This window comes from Hyla sarda, chromosome 7 (assembly GCF_029499605.1).
Source record: "Hyla sarda isolate aHylSar1 chromosome 7, aHylSar1.hap1, whole genome shotgun sequence".
Classification (NCBI taxonomy): Eukaryota; Metazoa; Chordata; class Amphibia; order Anura; family Hylidae; genus Hyla; species Hyla sarda.
This window is the reverse complement of record NC_079195.1, coordinates 34,662,806-34,683,605: the sequence shown is the minus strand read 5'-3', so window position 1 is coordinate 34,683,605 and position 20,800 is coordinate 34,662,806. Positions and strand designations below refer to the sequence as shown.

The 20,800-nt window shown below is 47.2% G+C and overlaps 1 protein-coding gene and 1 long non-coding RNA gene across 6 annotated transcripts in view; one reads left to right on the top strand and one right to left on the bottom strand.

Annotated features, from left to right (window-relative positions):
* The window catches only part of LOC130282775 (uncharacterized), a 61,990-nt gene extending 54,572 nt beyond the window's left edge, over positions 1-7,418 (bottom strand). For 3 of the 4 annotated variants that reach the window (XR_008846529.1, XR_008846528.1, XR_008846531.1), the window contains exon 1: positions 2,302-2,653. This is a non-coding gene — a long non-coding RNA (uncharacterized LOC130282775). Of the gene's footprint in view, positions 1-2,301; positions 2,654-7,298 lie in introns of those variants that run through there. The other variant, XR_008846533.1, reaches the window with a different exon arrangement.
* The window catches only part of LDB1 (LIM domain binding 1), a 236,549-nt gene that overhangs the window by 50,877 nt on the left and 164,872 nt on the right, over positions 1-20,800 (top strand). The gene's annotated exons all lie outside the window — the stretch shown is intronic.

The following is a 20,800-nucleotide window of genomic DNA, read 5'->3' as shown; positions in this document are numbered from 1 at the left end:
CTGCATAGAGCGCACTCTGGATGGGGGCGCCCGGAGACCGGAGCAATAAAGTTAGCCAGCCTCCGAAGCACCCGCCCATCTAGCAATGGTTCAATGGTTGAGGCCTCCAGATGTGCTGGACACCGACCCTGAGACGTCTGGACTGGACTTGATCTCAGCAGAAAGAGAAACACAAGAGAGAAAAGAGACTGATTGCAGCTCCTCACTTCCTTATGAAGGGGGGCTGTGCTAGGAGCTGATAGGCTAGCTGCTGGTCACCTGGTGCTCTCTGGGTAACAAACATATGACTTAAACATGTGACAAACATTATCACATGACTAGCAATCATGTGACCCACGTCAAAGGTTCTTTAAACTTAACATACAACCTATACACATTATGGGGGAACACTGCAGGAGAGCCCTGAGGACGTACAGGGACTCAACCTCACAGGACTGTAGGAACATATCCCGTACTGGGACATCACAGTAACAAACCCCCTCCTCATGTTATCTCCTTACTACTGGGGTGACACACTGTAACAAATGTCCTCCTCATGTAATCTCCTTACTACTGGGGTGACACACTGTAACAAACCTCCTCATCATGTAATCTCCTTACTACAGGGGTGACACACTGTAACAAACCTCCTCCTCATGTAATCTCCTTACTACTGGGGTGACACACTGTAACAAACCTCCTCATGTAATCTCCTTACTACTGGGGTGACACACTGTAACGCACCCCCCTCCTCATGTAATCTCTTTACTACTGGAGTGACACACTGTAACAAGCCTCCTCCCCATGTAATCTCCTTACTACTGGGGTGACACACTGTAACAAACCTCCTCCTCATGTAATCTCCTTACTACTGGGGTGACACACTGTAACAAACCTCCTCCTCCTCATGTAATCTCCTTACTACTGGGGTGACACACTGTGACAAACCTCCTCCTCATGTAATCTCCTTACTACTGGGGTGACACACTGTAACAAACCCCCTCCTTATGTAATCTCCTTACTACTGGGGTGACATACTGTAACAAACCCCCTCCTCATGTAATCTCCTTACTACTGGGGTGACACACTGTAACAAATCTCCTCCTCATGTAATCTCCTTACTACTGGGGTGACACACTGTAACAAACCCCCTCCTCATGTAATCACCTTACTACTGGGGTGACACACTGTAACAAACCTCCTCCTCATGTAATCTTCTTACTACTGGGATGACACACTGTAACAAACCTCCTCATCATGTAATCTCCTTACTACTGGGGTGACACACTGTAACAAACCTCCTCATCATGTAATCTCCTTACTACAGGGGTGACACACTGTAACAAACCTCCTCCTCATGTAATCTCCTTACTACTGGGGTGACACACTGTAACAAATGTCCTCCTCATGTAATCTCCTTACTACTGGGGTGACACACTGTGACAAACCTCCTCCTCATGTAATCTCCTTACTACTGGGGTGACACACTGTAACAAACCCCCTCCTTATGTAATCTCCTTACTACTGGGGTGACATACTGTAACAAACCCCCTCCTCATGTAATCTCCTTACTACTGGGGTGACACACTGTAACAAACCTCCTCCTCATGTAATCTCCTTACTACTGGGGTGACACACTGTAACAAACCCCCTCCTCATGTAATCACCTTACTACTGGGGTGACACACTGTAACAAACCTCCTCCTCATGTAATCTTCTTACTACTGGGATGACACACTGTAACAAACCTCCTCATCATGTAATCTCCTTACTACTGGGGTGACACACTGTAACAAACCTCCTCCTCATGTAATCTCCTTACTACTGGGATGACACACTGTAACAAACCTCCTCCTCATGTAATCTCCTTACTACTGGGATGACACACTGTAACAAACCTCCTCCTCATGTAATCTCCTTACTACTGGGATGACACACTGTAACAAACCTCCTCCTCATGTAATCTCCTTACTACTGGGATGACACACTGTAACAAACCTCCTCCTCATGTAATCTCCTTACTACTGGGGTGACACACTGTAACAAACCTCCTCCTCATGTAATCTCCTTACTACTGGGGTGACACACTGTAACAAATCTCCTCCTCATGTAATCTCCTTACTACTGGGGTGACACACTGTAACAAACCTCCTCATCATGTAATCTCCTTACTACTGGGGTGACACACTGTAACAAACCTCCTCCTCATGTAATCTCCTTACTACTGGGATGACACACTGTAACAAACCTCCTCATCATGTAATCTCCTTACTACTGGGGTGACACGCTGTAACAAACCCCCTCCTCATGTAATCACCTCACTACTGGGGTGACATGCGGCTCCACTCCAGCTCAGCTCAGCCTCCTCCACAGCATCACACAGGTCCTTCAACCACCATTACATCTATTCTGCACGGTCACATGATGGTCACATGAAAGTGACATCATCACAGGTCCTATAACATCAGCATCTAGGCCGGCGGAGGGAGCGGGTAATGTGACGGTGCTGCGCTCCTGACAGCAGGTAACTAGATAGAGGAGCGCAGCCCCGCCATTATTGTCTTAGGGCTTCCTAAAAAAAAAAGGAAAACTGAGGCTGCGATCGGGTGCGCTGCAGGCAGCTGCCTTATATGTCTATGTGGTGGGCCGGGCCTGCTTACAAGTGGGACAGAAGGGGGCCATTCCAGGACAGTGGGACATGACCCCGAAAATGGGACTGTCTTGCTCAATCCAGGACAGTTGGGAGGTATAAAACCTGTGCAGAGGAAAAGTTGCCCAGTTGCCCATAGCAACCAATCAGATTTCTTCTTTCATTTTTAACAAGGCCCCTGCAAAATGAAAGTAGAGATCTGATTGGTTGCTATGGGCACCTGGGTAACTTTTCCTCTGGACAGGTATTGATAAGTCTCCCCCGCCCCGCCCCCCCCCCCCCCCCCCCCATGTGACTTATATTGTCTCTGGCCGCATGGAATGCTGGGAAAGGTCATAGACAACAATACAATAAAAAGATTTGCACTACAGCACTTCCGGCTGTGGGTCCTGTACATAAAAACGCAACAAAGCTGTAATAAAAGCAAATTACACAGTATCATAACTTGGTATCAGGGGCTCAAAAGCTGAAAAAATCCTGCAATTCCGTCTTAATATGGTAGTTGTGGGGTCCTCTCTTTCCTAAGTATTCTTCTGAACCCTGTCCCCACGTCATAACACAACCCAATGCTCAATCCAAAGCCAATGCATGGATGGCTGTACAGAATGGGTTAATGAAGGGTCAGGTGCTCCATCCAGTTCTCAGGCTTGGCCGCACATAACTCAGTGCGACAGGCGCTTCAGGGAGGGAGCAGGGCTGACTGTACAGAGAGAGATTGAATTTAGCTCTGACCTGCGGGAGGATAGCTGCACAAGATCAGGGGGTGGGGGGTTGTGAGGAAGCCATGGACTGGACAAAATTTTACTACAGCTATCTAGATCAGTGTTTCCCAACCAAGGTGTCTCCAGCTGTTGCAAAACGACAACTCCCAGCATGCCCGGACAGCCTTCGGCTGTCCGGGCATGCTGGGAGTTGTCGTTTTGCAACAGCTGGAGGCACCCTGGTTGGGAAGTACTGATCTAGTAGTAGTAGTAAATACACTGCTCCAAAATAATAAAGGGAACATTAAGATAACACATCCTAGATCTGAATGAGCTAATCGTATGAAATACTTTCGTCTTTACATAGTTGAATGCGCTGACAACAAAATCACACAAAAATTATCAATGGAAATCAAATGTATGAACCCTTGGAGGTCTGGATATGGAGTCACACTCAAAATCACAGTGGAAAACCCCACTACAGGCTGATCCAACTTTATGTAATGTCCTTAAAACAAGTCACAATGAGGCTCAGTAGTGTGTGTGGCCTCCACGTGCCCGTATGACCTCCCTACAATGCCTGGGCATGGTCCTGATGAGGTGGAGGATGGTCTCCTGAGGGATGTCCTCCCCGACCTGGACTAAAGCATCCGCCAACTCCTGGACAGTCTGTGGTGCATGGAGCGAGACGTCCCAGATGTGCTCAATCGGATTCAGGTCTGGGGAACGGGTGGGCCACTCCATAGCATCAATGCCTTCCTGCTACAGGAACTGCTGACACACTCCAGCCACATGAGGTCTAGCATTGTCTTGCATTAGGAGGAATCCAGGGCCAATTGCACCAGCATATGGTCTCACAAGGGGTCTGAGGATCTCATCTTGGTACCTAATGGCAGTCAGGCTACCTCCGGCTGTGCGCCCCCCCCCCCAAAGAAATGCCACCCCACACCATTACTGACCCACCGCCAAACCAGTCATACTGGAGGATGATGCAGGCAGCAGAACGTTCTCTACGGCGTCTCCAGACTCTGTCATGTCTGTCACTTGTGCTCAGTGTGAACCTTTCATCTGTGAAGAGCACAGGGCGCCAGTGGTGAATTTGCCAATCTTGGTTTGCTCTGGCAAATGCCAAAGGTCCTGTAAGCACAACCCCCACCTGTGGACGTCGGGCTCTTATACCACCCTCATGGAGTCTGTTTCTGACCGTTTGAGTGGACACATGCACATTTGTGGCCTGCTGGAGGTCATTTTGCAGGGCTCTGGCAGTTCTCCTCCTTGCACAAAGGCAGAGGTAGCGGTCCTGCTGCTGGGTTGTTGCCCTCCTACGGCCTCCTCCACATCTCCTGATGTACTGGCCTGTCTCCTGGTAGCGCCCCCATGCTCTGGACACTACGCTGACTGACACAGCAAACCTTCTTGCCACAGCTCGCATTGATGTGTCATCCTGGATGAGCTGCACTACCTGAGCCACTTGTGTGGGTTGTAGACTCCGTCCCATGCTACCACTAGAGTGAAAGCACTGCCAGCATTCAAAAGTGACCAAAACATCAGCCAGGAAGCATAGGAACTGAGAAGTGGTCTGTGGTCACCACCTGCAGAACCACTCCTTTATTGGGGGTGTCTTGCAAATTGCCTATAATTTCCACCTGTTGTCTGTTCCATTTGCCCAACATAATGTGAAATTGATTGTCAATCAGTGTTGCTTCCTGAGTGGACAGTGGGATTTCACAGAAGTGTCACTGACTTGGAGTGTCCTCTGGGCCCCCTTGCAACTGTCCCCCATGTAAATATGTTTCTAATGTAATGTGTTCAGAAAGCGCTGTCACTTTGAGACTGTTTACCATGTGACTTATCATGTGATTGTTACCCAGGAGGTTTCAGTGACCAGGTGATCCCAGGGGAGACCCCATATAAGCCCTGGGTGGAGCTAGATCGGTCTCTTAGTTCCTGAGTCTTTGCTGTGTGTCCAGAGTCATTGGAGGCCTCAGATCAAATCTGCAGCCACAGTCAATTTAAGTCATCTACAGTCATAGCTTTGTCAGTCATCAGTCAAGTCAAGTCCCTGTCAGCAACTGTCAGTTGTCAGTGTGACCTGCTTTATATTGCCCAGTCCTACTACAAGTCCCAGCAAGCCCGGTCTCTGAGTCACTGGTCACCTCCGTGGGTCCTGGCTGAACTGTATAGACTTTACCATCTGTCTACCCTCAGTAAAGCTACCGTTATCCTTAACTTGGCGTTGGAGTCTTTATTGCCACCATGCCTAGCCCAGGATCCAGCGGTATACCTTCGGGTGGTTAAGGATAAACCATGCCCTGGCGTCACGAACACAAGGGGTTAATGCCATCTGCCCCAGTGCAACAACATCTGCCCTCATCACACCCGGTTACCACACCCATATAATATAGCTCAAAGGGATATTCCAGAGAATTATTTTTTTTTCAACTGGTGCCAGAAAGTTTTACAGATTTGTAAATTACTTCTATTCAAAAATCTTAATCCTTTCAGTAGTTATCAGCTGCTGTATACTACAGAGGAAGTTCTTCTCTTTTTGAATTTCCTTCCAGTCTGACCACAGTGCTCTCTGCTGACACCTCTGTCCATGTCAGGAATTGTCCGGAGCAGGAGAGGTTCTCTATCGGAATGTGCTCCTACTCTGGACAGTTCCTGACACATTTAGAGGTGGCAGCAGAGAGCACTGTGGTCAGATTGTAAAGAACATAACTTCCTCTGAAGCATACAGCAGCTGATAACTACTGAAAGGATTAAAGGGGTTCTCCACCATAAGGTGATTTTAGTACCTACCTGGCAGACAGTAATGGACATGCTTAGGAAGGCTCTGCGCTTGTCTTGGGGCTAAATGGCTATGTCATAAGATTACCATAACACTGTGGCTAGCTTTCTGTGAACTGGTATTTCCTGTTTGAGTTTTCTTCTTTTGCCTACAAATCCCATAATTCCATTTTCCTCCCTCTCACACATCAGCCACCCCACCCATTGAAACATAAATGAGCTGCATCCATTCAAAAGACCTGTGGTTTTCAATCAGGGTGCCTCCAGCTGTTGCATTAGTTGCAGATTGATCTCTCTCCCACCAAGTGATCGCTCCTCCCATTGAAGCAGACAGGCTCCCTGTCATCAGCTGACTAGTGAGTCAGGTCTCGGCCGCATTGCATCTGGGAAAAATCTGAGACAACAGTCATTTTGTATGCTGGTAAAAATAAATATTGGGGTGAAAATTACCTAAGAATTGTGAGAAAACCGTCACACACAGGTACAGACAGTATATTATGGACTACACTAACTTTACAGCCCCTGTGGCATAGTCACATAAAAAAAAAATTCTGGAATACCCCTCCAGAGGAAATTCTTTGCTTTTGGAATTTCCTTTCTGTCTGACCACAGTGCTCTCGGCTGACACCTCTCCAGAGAAGGATAGGTTTGCTATGGGGATTTGCTCCCACTTACATGGACAGAGGTGTCAGCAGAGAGCACTATGGTCAGACCGGAAAGAACCACACAACTTCCTCTAGAGCATACAGCATCTGATAAGTACTGGAAGGATTAAGATTTTTTTTAAATAGAAGTAATTTACAAATCTGTTTAACTTTTCGGCACCAGTTGATTGAAAAAAAAAAATTTGTTTTACACCGGAGTACCCCTTTAAACACTTTATCTGAACTACAAATTCTCTGAAAGTTTGGGTAAACTCCTTGTGCAGCAGGATCCCTCTTTAAGTGTAGGGGATCCCGGCCACCATCTAGGACCAGCTTTAGACCATCATTACAAATCCCCCCCCCCCCCCCACAAAAAAAGGCCCCCATCATTTTGCTGGTTTACACAATGCCACCCTAACAGCCAACAACATCACCCTCAGGCGAGTTCCCCTCACTGTGCACAGAGGGATCGTTCTGTAGTTGAGGCCAACAATGGGGCCTATTTGTACAGGGGCCCCACCATTCCCAGATAACCTTGGTGGGGAGATCCGAAGATGCTGCTGGTGTTTTCTGTTCTAGTTCCAGGCTCCCCAGAAGTAATGCTTCACAGCTGCACTCCATCTGACCTACAAAGGCTTGTTTATTGCCACACGTACCAGGAACACCCATGCTGGCCCTTGTCATATGGGGCTGATGCATTCCATTCACCTGAAAGCATATGTACAACATGATTGTTTCAACACGCTGCTAAACAGGAAGCGCTGGCAGCACGAGCGCACACTCGAAAACAATGCAAGTCACTTCATGTAGGTGCAAAATTCACCGCCCCGCCCCGTCGTTATCGTATCGCTATTGGACTATTGCTAAACAACAATCTGTCGGGACTACATTAATGTATGCAAACCGTAGGCCATACTGTAGAGTCATATGCTTGTGTGAATGCCTCCAGCAGGTCCATACAGAAGTAGCCTCCATCCTGTTAGACCACCGGATAAATCTAGGCAGATGCACTAGAGAATGATCATGCTTAAAGGGGTACTCCGCTGCTCAGCGTCTGGAACAAACTGTTCCGAACACTGGAACCGGCGCCGGGAGCTCTTGCCGTCATAGCCCCGCCCCCTCGTGCCGTCACGCCCTGCTCCCTCAATGCAAGTCTATGGGAGGGGGCGTGACGCCCCCTCCCATAGACTTGCATTGAGGGGGCAGGTCGTGACGTCATGAGTGGGCGGGGCTATGACGTCATAAGCTCCCGGCGCCGGCTCCAGCGTTTGGAACAGTTAATGCTTAAAGGGGTACTCTGCTGCTCAGCGTTTGGAACAAACTGTTCCGAACGCTGGAGCAGGTGCCGGGAGCTTGTGCCGTCATAGCCCCGCCCCCTTGTGCCGTCACGCCCTGCCCACTCAATGCAAGTCTATGGGAGGGGGCGTGACGCCCCCTCCCATAGAATTGCATTGAGGGGGCAGGCCGTGACGTCATGAGCGAGCTGTGCTATGACATCATAAGCTACCGGCGCCAGCTATGACAACATAAGCTACCGGCGCCGGCAGGAGCAGGCGCCGGGAGATCGTGCCATCATAGCCCCGTCCCCTCGTGCCGTCACGCCCTGCCCCCTCAATGCAAGTCTATGGGAGGGGGCGTGACGCCCCCTCCCATAGACTTGCATTGAGGGGGCAGGCCGTGACGCCATGAGGGGGCGGGGCTATGACATCATAAGCTACCGGGGCCGGCAATGACATCATAAGCTCCCGGCGCCGGCTCCAGCGTTTGGAACAGTTTGTTCCAAACGCTGAGCTGCGGAGTACCTCTTTAATGGGGTACTCCGGTGGAAAACAAATTTTTTCAAATCATCTGGTGCCAGAAAGTTAAACAGATTTGTAAATTAGGGAAAAAGTATGTGCAGCTCACAATTGTATAACCTACCGAGGACAAATGGGTAATGCACCTATGGTGCCAATGTTAAAATATACAAAAAGGACAAAAAAATACCCAGCCCTCAAGGAAGGTGTAGTGGATTTTTCTTCTTTTTTCTTACTTTTCTTATTTTATCCGTTCGGGGCTGAAAAATAAAAGAAAACACACTTTCTCTTACCTGCCTAGGCTCCCCCGGTACACTCCGGTACAGGTGTTCGGTCCCCAGGCTGTATTCTTCTTACTTCCTGTTATCCCGACACGTCATACGGAGCTTCAACCTATCACTGGCCGAGGCGGGACATCGCTGCGGCCGGTGATAGGTTGAAGCTCCGTGTGGCGTGTCGGGCTAACTGGAAGTAAGAAGAATACAGCCCGGGGACCGAACACCTGTACCGGAGCTCCGGGGGAGCCTAGGCAGGTAAGAGAAAGTGCGTTTTCTTTTATTTTTCAGCCCTGAACGGATAAAATAAGAAAAGTGAGCACCGGAGTACTCCTTTAAAGAGACTATCCAGCAACCAAGTGTCTTTTACTGTTTCAGCATATATCAGCACATGTTATTTACTGTTTCAGTTTATTAGTGCATTCTGTGATTGAAAAATTAGAAAAAATAGTTTACACTATTTACCAGTGTCAGTTCATATTTTTAGGTAAATGTATACCCCTCTCACAAGGGCCCCTTGTGAGGTGGAACTTTTTTTTATCAGTCTATTATAATATTTTTAATAAAATTCTATACTTTATTATAATTGAAGCACAATCTTTGGATTTTCAATTATAGTCTAATTTATTATATCCAATACACCTTCCATTGCTCCAGAGGAAGTTGTGTTGTTCTTTCCAGTCTGACTACAGTGCTCTATGCTGCCACCTCTGTCCATGGCAGGAACTGTCCATAGCAGGAGCAATTTCCTATAGCAAACCTCTCCTGCTCCGGACAGTTCCTGATACGCGGCTCAGTTCCACAGCAGAAAACATGCGAGGAAAACTGTGAAATGTTTTCATAATTTTTCTGATCCGATCAATTCTGATAGATCGCTATACTTATTATTGATAAATTTCTCATTGTATAGATTATACATTTCACATAGATTGCTGCATTAATTTTTTAAATTATATTTTTCACATTATCTTGATTATATATTTCACATAAATTGCTGTATTTATTTTTTTAATTATATTTTTCACATTATCTTGATTATATATTTCACATAAATTGCTGTATTTATTATTTATATATTTGACATTATATTGACTATATATTTCACATAAATTGCTGTATTTATTTTTTTAATTATATTTTTCACATTATATTGATTACATATTTCACATAAATTGCTGTATTTATTTTTTATTATATTTTTCATAATATATTGATTATATATTTCACATAAATTGCTGTATTTATTTTTTTGAATTATATTTTTCACATTATCTTGATTATATATTTCACATAGATCGCTGTATTTATTATTTATTATATTTTTTTCACATTATATTGATTATATGTTTCACATAAATTGCTGTATTTATTATTTATATATTTGACATTATATTGACTATATATTTCACATAAATTGCTGTATTTTTTTATTATATTTTTTCACATTATATTGATTATAGATTTCACATAAAATGCTGTATTTATTTTTATTATATTTTTCTCATTATTTTGATTATACAGTATATATTTCACCTAAATTGGTGTATTTATTATTTATATATTTTACCTTATATTGTTTAGATTTTTCACAATTTTTATATTATATTTTTTACATTACTTGTGACCAGATTTTAGGAAGTGTCCTTCGTAGCAAATCTGTAAAACACACTTTTTTGCACCAATTTTATAATTATTTTCCAAAGCCGTAGCCACAATAAATTGTGCATTGTTAAACAGTCATAACAATCTCATGCTTCGAGATTAGGGATATTTATTTTTTATTTGTCCCACAAGCTCACATTAAATATGTAGCCCTGAAAAGACCTTGGAAGGTGCACGCCGGCAGTGGTGAACGCCACGAGTAGCTGCTTTATATTCTGCATCTTTAATTGTCCTTCAGTAAATCCCGCTCATCCTGGGTCAGGAATCAATGATTTACAGGGAACGACCAGATAATCAGCTGCTGAATTATTTAAAGGACTTGTTTATTTCAGGTATTATCCAGATTACACCATTATATGAAAGTGCATGTCCGGCTGCCTGCAGATAGATTTGGCGTCGTACAAAACCATTTGCAGTATGATGGAATGGGCAGAAGAAGAAAAGTCTTCAGGTCTCATGCATAGTGCAAAGCCATGTAACTGGACCATGTGTGACAGCATAGACAGTAGGGCTGCATGATAGGGGGAAAATGTGCGATTGCGATTTTGGGCCTAAATATTGCGATTTCGATATGCGATATAATAAAAATAATTGTGAAATCCCCCCATTTCATGTCCAATCGCCTCCATTTCACATCTACCTACCCATTTTATGCCCACCGCCTATTTCACATCTCCCCCATCACATTCTCCCCCCCGTCACATTCTCCCCCATCACATTCTCCTCCCCATCACATTCTCCTCCCCATCACATTCTCCTCCCCATCACATTCTCCCCCCATCACATTCTCCACCCCCGTCACATTCTCCTCCACCGTCACATTCTCCTCCCCATCACATTCTCCTCCCCCGTCACATTCTCCACCCCCGTCACATTCTCCTCCCCATCACATTCTCCTCCCCATCACATTCTCCTCCCCATCACATTCTCCTCCCCGTCACATTCTCCTCCCCATCACATTATCTTCCCCATCACATTCTCCACCCCCGTCACATTCTCCTCCTCATCACATTCTCCACCCCCGTCACATTCTCCTCCCCATCACATTCTCCTCCTCATCACATTCTCCTCCTCATCACATTCTCCTCCCCATCACATTCTCCTCCCCGTCACATTCTCCTCCCCATCACATTATCTTCCCCATCACATTCTCCTCCCCATCACATTCTCTTCCCCATCACATTCTCCCCCTTGTCACATTCTCCTCCCCGTCACATCCCCCCTTGTCACCCCCCCTTCTCACATCCCCCCTTATCACATTCCCCCCCTTGTCACATCCCCCCTTGTCACATTCTCCCCCCAAATCACATTCTCCCCCCCTTGTCACATCCCCCTTGTCACATTCCCCCCCCCCTTGTTACATTCCCCCCCCCCCCCCTTCTGTCACATTCTTGTATTTTTGTACTGCACCAATACACTGGGTTTCCCGGACGGGAGCCGGGAAACCCAGTGTATTAGTGCAGTACAAGACCTCTCCCCATCAGCCAATCACTTGCTTGACACGTGACACCACTGCGGCCAGTGATTGGCTGAAAAGGGAAAGGTCCTACTGCCTGTACTAAGAAGAGAGGAAACTCCGGAGAACACGGAGACGAATCTGCAGGGATCGGGACTAGGTGAGCAGAAGTTTTTTTTTTTTTTTTTCTCCCTGCGTCCTTAGCTCAGTGTTTTTCTAGCAGGGTGCCTCCAGCTGTTGTGAAGCTACTACTCCCAGCATGCACGGTCCGGGCATGCTAAAAGTTGTAGTTTTGCAACAACTGGAGGCCCCCTAGTTGGGAAACACTGACTTTTAGTATTTAAATTAGTTTTTACCTGCTGTTGCAGCCCCCGCCATGGGAGCCATCCTGAGCAGATAATCGCATGTTTTCCCTGGGGGGCGTATTGCTATATCTCAAAAAGCTAAAATCGCGATTTGATTGCTTTTGCGATATATCGTGCATCCCTAATAGACAGGTACGTAGCTATAGGGGTGCACACTTAGCCTTATGTCTAAAGCAATGTTTCCCAACCAGGGTGCCTCCAGCTGTTGCAAAAGGACCACTCTCAGCATGCCCGGACAGCCAACGGCTGTCCGGGCATGCTGAGAGTTGTCCTTTTGCAACAGCTTGAGGCACTCTGGTTGGAAAACACTGGTCTTAAGAGACATCATAACACATTGTAGGTAGTAGAACTTAAACAGGTTTTAGTCCTCGTCTTTATGATTCTGTATAAAGTCATGGACAACCATATGATGTCTCTTGGAGGAGTTCATGTTATCTTAGTTAAAGATTACCTGTCTTATCCCTCAAAAAAAGTTGTATGTGTCACGATGCCGGCTGGCAGGTAGTGGATCCTCTGTGCCAGAGAGGGATTGGCGTGGACCGTGCTAGTGGACCGGTTCTAAGCCACTACTGGTTTTCACCAGAGCCCGCCGCAAAGCGGGATGGTCTTGCTGCGGCGGTAGTGACCAGGTCGTATCCACTAGCAACGGCTCACCTCTCTGGCTGCTGAAGATAGGCGCGGTACAAGGGAGTAGGCAGAAGCAAGGTCGGACGTAGCAGAAGGTCGGGGCAGGCAGCAAGGATCGTAGTCAGGGGCAACGGCAGAAGGTCTGGAAACACAGGCAAGGAACACACAAGGAACGCTTTCACTGGCACTAAGGCAACAAGATCCGGCAAGGGAGTGCAAGGGAAGTGAGGTAATATAGGGAAGTGCACAGGTGATTACCCTAATTGGAACCACTGCGCCAATCAGCGGCGCAGTGGCCCTTTAAATCGCAGAGACCCGGCGCGCGCGCGCCCTAGGGAGCGGGGCCGTGCGCGCCGGGACAGAACAGACGGGGAGCGAGTCAGGTAGGGGAGCCGGGGTGCGCATCGCGAGCGGGCGCTACCCGCATCGCGAATCGCATCCCGGCTGGCAGCGGGATCGCAGCGCCCCGGGTCAGAGGACGTGACCGGAGCGCTGCAGCGGAGAGAGAGAAGCGAGCGCTCCGGGGAGGAGCGGGGACACGGAGCGCTCGGCGTAACAGTATGTTACTCAGTAACTAATCCTAATCAAGTACATATAATTTGTTTGTGTCTAGCACCTATAGTTCTCTCACAAATACCTTCTTTTTAGTGCTCACTTGGTTTTTCATCCTGTGCTCTAGAGGGGGGCCTGTCCGTCTCTTGCCTTTTCTCACAATGAATTTACTTCCTCCCAGCATCTGCTGTGCTGGGTATCTTCATCCAATCACTGCAGGCTCCTCTGTAACCCCCTCCTCTCTGTTTTCATGCTGTAGTCTGATAGGACAGGAGTGAGCACAGAGGAGTGCTAGTCCTGCCCACACTTCCTGTACTTTTTCCCAGCTTGTGCTTCAGCTAGGACAAAGATGATGCTGCAGCCGGAGAGGATTATGTTCTGTATGGTATAGGGACCCCTAGTGGTACTTTTTTTTTTATAAGCCATGATTTCTATTAAAAGGAGATAACATTTTCACATTAAAAGGGTACTTCAATGGAAAACAAATTTTCTTTTTGTCAACTGGTGCCAGAAAGTTAAACAGATTTGTAAATGACTTCTATTAAAAAATATTAATTCTTCCAGAACTTATCAGCTGTTGTTCTTTTCTTTTTGATTTTCTTTCTAGTCTGACCACAGTGCTCTCTGCTGACACCTCAGTCCGTGTCAAGAACTGTCCAGAGTACAAGCAAGGGCCCATAGCAAACCTCTCCTGCTTCAGACAGTTCCTGACAGGGACAGAGGTGTCAGCAGAGAGCACTGTGGTCAGACAGAAAATAAATTTAAAAAAGGAAAGAACTTCCTCTGGAGCATACAGAAGCTGATAAGTACTGGAAGGATTAAGATTTTTTAATAGAAGTAATTTACTGTATAACTTTCTGGCACAAGTTGATTACAACATTTAAGTATATTAGAGAGGATAAAAGGGGTTGTCCTGGAAAAGAAAACCAAAGCAAATTTTTTTCCAAAATAACGGCACCCTTTTCCTCAGGTTGTGTGTGACATTGCACCCCTTTCCTCAGGTTGTGTGTGACATTGCACCCCTTTTCTCAGGTTGTGTGTGATATTCACTTCAACTTACATTAAAGTGAATAGAAAAGTTGGAAATACCACACACAATATGAGGACAGGAGTGGGACAGATTTTGAAAGAAATTAGCTCTGTTTTTTTAAATTCCTGGATAACCCTTTTTAATCTTCTGTCAAAATGTACAAGATATAAAAAGTTCTTGAATCTGACAGGGCCCATTTAAGATCCGTTGAAGAAAAAAGCTTCATATTTATTAATTCAGCATTCAGCATTCTCTATAAAGTTGCATCAGTCATAAAACTTAAGTGCTCCACAGGGTGATCCGTGCTCATTGACGATCACAGGCAGTAAATAGGGGGCCGCAGGTGAACGCTGTATAAACCCTGGAGACTGAGAGATAATAAGGTAATCATGGTGCGTAATTGGTGGGAAATATAATAGTTCCGGACTCCAGGTTACAGATCATGCAACACACATTCACAATTCCCAGGTCATTCCAATCCAATTTTATATTTATATATTTAAAATTTATTATTATTAGTTTATAATAATATTATTATTAATCATATATTTTATTTTGTTTCCATAAAAAAAAATCTGATAAAATTTTTTTTGCTCTACTATAACGATTCCCTCTAAAGCTCATTTTCTTCACAGCTCCCCCACAGGAAAAATGAAATATTTCACTTGTATCATTTAAACCAGTAGGCTGCCCTCTGTGAATAGGTCCTCCAGAAAAAGAGGGACTCTTTGTAGTCACTCTTTACCCTTACTTATAGGGGTACTCCCCCCTAGACATCTTATCCCCTATGCAAAGGAGGCTAGCGGGACCCCCACAATCTCCGTGCTGCACCCGGCGTTTATTTAGAGCAGGGCGTGACCGTGATGTCATGAGCCTCCGCCCCACATCGCCAGTCATCCAGCACGTAGCGAAGTTCGCTCCATTTATCGGATGTCTGGGTTGCCACACCCAAGATTGCGGGGGTCCCCAGTGTATAGGGAATAAGATGTCTAGGGGCGGAGTACCCCTTTAAGTTGGCCATACACACGAGATAGATGTCTGCTGAATGCATCTTTGGCCAATGCCTATCTTGTCTGATCACCCCATACACAAGTTCATGGTGGTAGTGGGGTCGAAACTGTTAACAGACTTAAAACCCAATTACCTGATCTTTAAGGTGTATCAGTTGTTATATACATATATATATATATAAAAACTTTTCACACACCTTAGGGACGTATGAAACGTTTTTATTGGTCAGGGTCTGATCACTAGAATGAGCGGGAGAGAAACGCGTTGCTGCTCGCTTCTGCTCCCGGTTTATGTCTATGTGAGTGAGATGATCTCGTAGATTTCCATTATAAGACCGTCTTGATCACAGGACACAGATACAGGAGAGAATACACTAAGCCCACACTTCATCCGGCTCGTTCTACTGATTAGAGTAGTGTTCAGACCCCAACCAGTCAGAACTTTGCATAAGTCTCTTCGTCATATCAAGTTTGTTGCACATTTAAAAATGGCCATACACTTTCAATAGTGTTCATTTGTTTAGCCAACAGATACATATTTGCTCAATCAAATATTCATGTGTTCTAAATGAAGAAAGAGGAGGGTTAAACCACTGCCAGATCACTCCTCTGGTGGCTTATCTTTCTAACAACAACAGTTAAAGGGGTACTCCACTGCTCAGCATTTGGAACAAACTGGAGCCACCACTGGGAGCTCATGACAACAAAGCCCCGCCCCCTCATGGTGTCACGCCCCCGCCCCCTCAATTCAAGTCTATGGGAGGGGCATGATGACCATCACTCCCCCTCCCATAGACTTGCACTGAGGGGGCAGGGCTATGACGTCACAAGCTCCCGGCTCCAGCGTTCGGAACAGTCTGTTCCAAATGCTGAGCAGTGGAGTACCCCTTTAAAATCAAATCAAGATCCTTCTTCTCCTCAACATCATGTGTTAGGGGGAAGACAAGAGGCCCTAATACACATTAGACGTTGTCTTCTCTTGTCAAAGTCTTCAGGGTCATGTACTTAAAGGGGAGCCCTATAACACCACCGTTAAAGTGCCCTAATAAGACATGGCTAACAGATGACTTTCATGGACAATGGACCTCCGTCTAATTGCACAGAATTCTAGAGCTAAACTACGTTCATTTCCATAAAAGTTTGAATATAGACAATGACACCTTATAAAGGATCCAGTAACTACCCTCTCTATGGGCCCTACTGTCCCTAGTTATTTTTTAAAGTGGTTGTCCAGTGCCACATGTTATTTTTTTGTCTGGCGTTATACTCTGACTGGTCCATTCACCATGGTGACGGTCCCTTCTAAACAGTGCTTCCTGTTTTCACCTCTACATGCAGGAAATTGTTACGCCGAGCGCTCCGGGTCCCCGCTCCTCCCCGGAGCGCTCGCAACATCCTCGCAACTGCAGCGCCCCGGTCAGATCTACTGACCGGGTGCGCTGCGATACCGCCCCCAGCCGGGATGCGATTCGCGATGCGGGTGGCGCCCGCTCGCGATGCGCACCCCGGCTCCCGTACCTGACTCGCTCTCCGTCGGTCCTGTCCCGGCGCGCGCGGCCCCGCTCCCTAGGGCGCGCGCGCGCCGGCTCTCTGCGATTTAAAGGGCCACTGCGCCACTGATTGGCGCAGTTGGTCTAATTAGTGTGTTCACCTGTGCACTCCCTATGTATACCTCACTTCCCCTGCACTCCCTCGCCGGATCTTGTTGCCATTGTGCCAGTGAAAGCGTTTCCTAGTGTGTTCCTAGCCTGTGTTCCAGACCTCCTGCCGTTGCCCCTGACTACGATCCTTGCTGCCTGCCCCGACCTTCTGCTACGTCCGACCTTGCTCTTGTCTACTCCCTTGTACCGCGCCTATCTTCAGCAGTCAGAGAGGTTGAGCCGTTGCTAGTGGATACGACCTGGTTACTACCGCCGCTGCAAGACCATCCCGCTTTGCGGCGGGCTCTGGTGAATACCAGTAGTAACTTAGAACCGGTCCACTAGCACGGTCCACGCCAATCCCTCTCTGGCACAGAGGATCCACCTCCTGCCAGCCGTATCGTGAAAGTAGATCCGGCCATGGATCCCGCTGAAGTTCCACTGCCAGTTGTCGCCGACCTCACCACGGTGGTCGCCCAGCAGTCGCAACAGATAGCGCAACAAGGCCACCAGCTGTCTCAACTGACCGTGATGCTACAGCAGCTACTACCATAGCTCCAGCAATCATCTCCTCCGCCAGCTCCTGCACCTCCTCCGCAGCGAGTGGCCGCTTCCGGCCTACGACTATCCTTGCCGGATAAATTTGATGGGGACTCTAAGTTTTGCCGTGGCTTTCTTTCGCAATGTTCCCTGCACTTGGAGATGATGTCGGACCAGTTTCCTACTGAAAGGTCTAAGGTGGCTTTCGTAGTCAGCCTTCTGTCTGGGAAAGCTCTGTCATGGGCCACACCGCTCTGGGACCGCAATGACCCCGTCACTGCCTCTGTACACTCCTTCTTCTCGGAAATTCGAAGTGTCTTTGAGGAACCTGCCCGAGCCTCTTCTGCTGAGACTGCCCTGCTGAACCTGGTCCAGGGTAATTCTTCCGTTGGCGAGTACGCCATCCAATTCCGTACTCTTGCTTCCGAATTATCCTGGAATAATGAGGCCCTCTGCGCGACCTTTAAAAAAGGCCTATCCAGCAACATTAAAGATGTTCTGGCCGCACGAGAAATTCCTGCTAACCTGCATGAACTCATTCATCTAGCCACTCGCATTGACATGCGTTTTTCCGAAAGGCGTCAGGAGCTCCGCCAGGATATGGACTTTGTTCGCACGAGGCGTTTTTTCTCCCCGGCTCCTCTCTCCTCTGGTCCTCTGCAATCCGTTCCTGTGCCTCCCGCCGTGGAGGCTATGCAAGTTGACCGGTCTCGCTTGACACCTCAAGAGAGGACACGACGCCGCATGGAGAATCTTTACCTGTACTGTGCCGGTACCGAACACTTCCTGAAGGATTGTCCTATCCGTCCTCCCCGCCTGGAAAGACGTACGCTGACTCCGCACAAAGGTGAGACAGTTCTTGATGTCAACTCTGCTTCTCCACGCCTTACTGTGCCTGTGCGGATATCTGCCTCTACCTTCTCCTTCTCTACTATGGCCTTCTTGGATTCCGGATCTGCAGGAAATTTTATTTTGGCCTCTCTCATCAACAGGTTCAACATCCCGGTGACCAGTCTCGCCAGACCCCTCTACATCAATTGTGTTAACAATGAAAGATTGGACTGTACCGTGCGTTACCGCACGGAGCCCCTCCTAATGTGCATCGGACCTCATCACGAAAAAATTGAGTTTTTGGTCCTCTCCAATTGCACTTCCGAAATTCTCCTTGGACTACCGTGGCTTCAACGCCATTCCCCAACCCTTGATTGGTCCACAGGAGAGATCAAGAGCTGGGGTACTTCTTGTTTCAAGGACTGTCTTAAACCGGTTCCCAGTACTCCCTGCCATGACCCTGTGGGTCCCCCTGTAACCGGTCTCCCTAAGGCTTATATGGACTATGCTGACGTATTTTGCAAAAAACAAGCTGAGACTTTACCTCCTCACAGGCCTTATGACTGTCCTATTGACCTCCTCCCGGGCACTACTCCACCCCGGGGCAGAATTTATCCTCTGTCCGCCCCAGAGACTCTTGCTATGTCTGAATACATCCAGGAAAATTTAAAAAAGGGGTTTATCCGCAAATCCTCCTCTCCTGCCGGAGCTGGATTTTTCTTTGTGTCCAAAAAAGATGGCTCCCTACGTCCTTGCATTGATTACCGCGGACTTAATAAAATCACGGTAAAGAACCGCTACCCCCTACCTCTTATCTCAGAACTCTTTGATCGCCTTCAAGGTGCCCACATCTTTACCAAACTGGACTTAAGAGGTGCTTATAATCTCATCCGCATCAGGGAGGGGGACGAATGGAAAACTGCATTTAACACCAGAGATGGACACTTTGAGTATCTAGTCATGCCCTTTGGCCTGTGCAACGCCCCTGCCGTCTTCCAAGACTTTGTTAATGAAATTTTTCGTGATCTCTTATATTCCTGTGTTGTTGTGTATCTGGACGATATTCTGATTTTTTCTGCCAACTTAGAAGAACATCGCCAGCATGTCCGCATGGTTCTTCAGAGACTTCGAGACAATCAACTTTATGCCAAAATGGAGAAATGTCTGTTTGAATGTCAATCTCTTCCTTTCCTAGGATACTTGGTCTCTGGCCAGGGACTACAAATGGACCCAGATAAACTCTCTGCCGTCTTAGATTGGCCACGCCCCTCTGGACTCCGTGCTATCCGACGTTTTTTGGGGTTCGCCAATTATTACAGACAATTTATTCCACATTTTTCCACTATAGTGGCTTCTATCGTGGCTTTAACCAAGAAGAATGCCAATCCTAAGTCCTGGTCTCCCCAAGCGGAAGACGCATTTAAACGGCTCAAGTCTGCCTTTTCTTCTGCACCCGTGCTCTCCAGACCTGACCCATCTAAACCCTTCCTATTGGAGGTTGATGCCTCCTCAGTGGGAGCTGGAGCGGTCCTTCTACAAAAAAACTCTTCCGGGCATGCTGTTACTTGTGGTTTTTTTTCTAGGACCTTCTCTCCGGCGGAGAGGAACTACTCCATCGGGGATCGAGAACTACTGGCCATTAAATTGGCACTTGAGGAATGGAGGCATCTGCTGGAGGGATCAAAATTTCCAGTTATCATTTACACCGATCACAAGAATCTCTCCTATCTCCAGTCTGCCCAACGGCTGAATCCTCGCCAGGCCAGGTGGTCGTTGTTCTTTGCCCGTTTTAACTTTGAAATTCATTTTCGCCCTGCCGACAAGAACATTAGGGCCGATGCTCTCTCTCGTTCCTCGGATGCCTCAGAAGTAGAGGTCTCTCCGCAACACATCATTCCTCCTGACTGTCTGATCTCAACTTCTCCAGTCTCCATCAGGCAAACTCCTCCAGGGAAGACCTTCGTTTCTCCACGCCAACGTCTCGGGATTCTCAAATGGGGTCACTCCTCCCACCTCGCAGGCCATGCGGGCATCAAAAAGTCCTTGCAACTCATCTCTCGTTTCATTTGGTGGCCGACTCTGGAGACGGATGTTGTTGATTTTGTGCGGGCTTGTACTGTCTGTGCCCGGGATAAGACTCCTCGCCAGAAGCCTGCTGGTCTCCTTCATCCTCTGCCTGTCCCCGAACAGCCTTGGTCTCTGATTGGTATGGACTTTATTACAGACTTACCCCCATCCCGTGGCAACACTGT